The sequence below is a fragment of the Phlebotomus papatasi genome, chromosome 2 (assembly GCF_024763615.1).
Source record: "Phlebotomus papatasi isolate M1 chromosome 2, Ppap_2.1, whole genome shotgun sequence".
NCBI classification, from domain to species: domain Eukaryota; kingdom Metazoa; phylum Arthropoda; class Insecta; order Diptera; family Psychodidae; genus Phlebotomus; species Phlebotomus papatasi.
Window position 1 is genome coordinate 62,449,977 of NC_077223.1, and position 3,996 is coordinate 62,453,972.

Consider the following 3,996-nt stretch of genomic DNA (forward strand, 5'->3'; position numbering starts at 1 on the left):
AAAAGCATTAAAGCATAAAAGAAATGTGACAATTTTTTTTTTACAAAACTCCTTTTATACAATAAAGGGTTATTTTATTTTGCTCGTTTCTGAGAACAATTTGAACAATTTTTCTAGAACAAACCATATCTTCATCTCTTCATTTTCACTTCAATTTCCAGATTTACCTAATAAATCCTTGAATATTCTTCAAATTCACAAAGATGATTTTAAGTAGGGAATCGTCTCCTATGCACAAATATTTCCATTGAAAAAAGCCTAAAGATTCTGAAGATCACAAAATTTACCATTATCCAAAACTTTGAATAATAAGTCCAGAGTAAAATGTTTTATAATAAAGCCATTATACTCTGATGAAGACTTTGAATCTTTTGTTAGAATTCCGTTGGTAACGGTACATTTCAACGCTATGATCTTTACCAATTCTAGCTCCTGTTTGAAGGAGAATATTTCTGTAAGGGAGACAAAAGGACGCAATACTTTTAATGGAATTAAAAAACATTCCAGGGTAATTGAGGAAAACCTGGATACGTACTAAGAAAATTCAGAGATAGCACTGAGAGAAATCCGAAAAGTTGAAATAACATTCCGGATATATTAATTTTACCCTGCAGTATTGATCTAAAATCGGTGTAAATATTACCCTTTTTAGGTGTATTGGGGTTTAAAGTTACCCTTTTTCATGTTAATTTTACCCTTAAAAAGGTGTAAAATTAACATTAAAAAATGTTGTTATGTATTTTTACACCTAAAAAGTGTTAAAGTTATGAGGAAAAAAAGTTAATCACACCCTCTTTTTTTCTCAGTGAGGGATATAAGGTTTCTTCTAGAAAAGTGTACCTTAACTTTTCCTTTAGAAATCGTTCTTTGACATCAACAACTTACAGTATACCGTTATCGAGAATAAAAGCAAGCTTCATGAAAATAATTCTACCCATTTCCTAGGAACTTTACTTTATTTACTTTACTTTACATTTACTTTTATGTTGAATACACACGAAGGACTCCAAAAATATCGGTGATTTTCCATTCCAAGAGAAAAGTTTTTATTTTGCTGCCTTGTAATGGTTGATGGCTTTAAAAAATGATTAGTTTGTATGGAAGCTACCAGTTGAAGCAGTCAGAGGAAATCTAAAAATATGTGATTAAAGCTTAAGTCATACATCGACATTGAGCAGAATTTTATTAAGATCGGTTAAGCCGTTTTCAATAAATAAAATGTCAAAGTTCTGAATTTTCAGAAGAATATCATTAATTTCCCAAGGACTGACAGTTCAATCTAACGCGGGTCTTGGTAATTTTTAAGTCACACACCAATATCTACAAAATGAGCCTAGTTCCGGCGAAAGGTTGGATCAGCTCCCATAAATTTTTGCCCATTGTCCTTTTTCCTGTGTTTCTGAATAAATGTGATTCCGCAATATATTTTAAAAACTGGGCACCGTCTCCTAGTTCTTAAAATACGGGTGCGATGAGTCACACTTATTGAAGAACATAGGAATAATTGAGCCGTTATGAAGCTTGGGATCGTACGAAGCATGGGCACTTTCCCGCACTCTCGAATTGAAAGACTTTATGTGCAACGTACAGTAACAGATCGCCCAAGAGTGTTCGGCTTTTAGGCTGTGTGACCCCCGACCCCGACTCGACTGTCATTGTTATGAATTATGAATGTAAATCTTGCTCAGTGCAAATAATTGAAGCGATTGAAGTATCGATGTAAAAAATGGCAATTGAAGCCCAGTAGAGCAATATAAATAATTAATAATAATAATATTTACAAAATAAAAGTTATTGTGCGTTGGGATATTAGGGAACCTTTGAAATACGGTTTTTTATCTTCATAATTCAAACATAGGAGAAAAGGACCTAATTCAAAGGTATGCCACTTCCATGTAGTCAAAGCTGAAATATTTTAATATTCCATGTTTTGATTTCGGACTCTCCGGTGATGACCAATGGATTTCAAGTCACCTCACAAAGAGAAATTCTTCCTCAATCTTGCCAAGAGTTTTCGGTTTTGAATATGGACCTTCTTCAGTGGTTGACTAAACTAAGTTTTTTTTGTACATATCTAGATCCGAAAGCTCTGAGCAATATTCAAGAAGTGTTTTTCTTTGTGTAATGCCTTGAAATCCACTCGCTATCACCGACTTCGTCTAATTACATGTTTCAATCTATCTAGTTTTACGGATACCGAAATTAGGATAAAATAGGTGTGATTGTGAAGGAATAACAAATAATATGATAAGTCAAAAATATTACAAATTTTTATATCTTCCAAGATGTCCAAGATGTTTATCCGTCCGACCTTTACCGCACCTAAAGCCCATAAACGGTTAGAGATAGAGACTATTGGACCTTTGAGGAACCCCCAATAAGTCGACCCAAGGATCGTTAACATTCCCCGCCCCTCTTATTTTTCCCCATTCATTCATTTCCTCTCCAAAACTATGTTTGTTTTAGGATTGCCCGAAACGCGTCGTGTGATTTTTTTCATTTTTAGTTACGTTTTAGAAGTTAAATCATTTCTAAAACCTGATTTTCAAGGAGAAAGTTTAAAGATGTCCTAGAGAGCGTATTTCTCAATCGAATGGTATCATATTTGGGTTTATTGGAGAGGGTTTGATGACTGAATAATAAATGAATTCCTGACAATCATGAATAGATTCCAATCGGTTATGAACCGGTAGTGAACCGGCTCGTAACCGATAACTATTTTTTGTCCGAAATTGAATTACTCCTACAATGAGAAAATAAAAAGGGGGTGCGATTAATTTTTTTTCCTCAGAACTTTAACACTTTCTAGGTATAAAGATATATCGACATTTTTTTATGTTAATTTTACACCTTTTTAAGGATAAAATTGACATTAAAAAGGGTAATTTTAACACCTGAAAAGGGTAATATTTACACCGATTTTGGATCATTACTGCAGGGTAAAATTAACATTTCCGGAATGTTGTTTTAATTTTTTTTTCGGATTTCTCTCAGTGTAAGATATTTTGGCCGATGTTTTGAGTGATTTATAAATCGGTTCAAATCGGTTTTGAACCAGTTAACTTTAGAAGGAATTGCCCAGTAGTGGAAAAACTCTGCTAAATCTTTGATCTCGTGAACACTACTCTTCTCCTCAGGGATTTAACCAATGTAAAAATGTAATAATAATATTTAAGGTAAATGATGTGAAAGTACTTTTAATGCATAATATCTAACTGTGAAATTCGAGCATTTCGCAAAGTCTAGGATGCTTTATCACATCTTTTTTAATTATAACAAAAAGCCTGTGATTCTAAACCTCCAAAAATTTATTTATTTTTTAATTTACTAACCGGATTCATTTTTTTTTCTTGAAGAAATGACTTGCACACCATTTAAATGGCGTGTTCCAATATTCAGCAGTCTTCAGATTTTAACAGATATCCTCAGCAAATTGTGGCTAAGTGGTTAATATTTCCATTCCACTTTAATGAAACTTTAGAAGCCCTACCCAACAGAAACTTAAATTGCCACACTGAGAAAAAAAGAGGGTGCGATTAATTTTTTTTCCTCATAACTTAAACACTTTTTAGGTGTAAAAATATATCAACATTTTTTAATGTTAATTTTATATCATTTCAAGGGTAAAATTAACTTGAAAAGGGGTAACTTTAACCCCCAATACACCTAAAAAGGGTAATATTTACACAGATTTTGGATCAATACTGCACTTAACTTTTCCGGATTTCTCTCAGTTCAGAAGCAATGTAACACTGAGAGAAATCCGAAAAAGTTAAAATAACATTCCGGAAATGTTAATTTTACCGTGCAGTATTGATCCAAAATCGGTGTAAATATTACTCTTTTTAGGTGTATTAGGGTTACCCTTTTTCATGTTAATTTTACCCTTAAAAGGCGTAAAATTAACATTAAAAATGTTGATATATTTTTACACCTAAAAAGTGTTAAAGTTACGAGGAAAAAAGTTAAAGAAAGAAGTTCAAATAGCTCCGATGA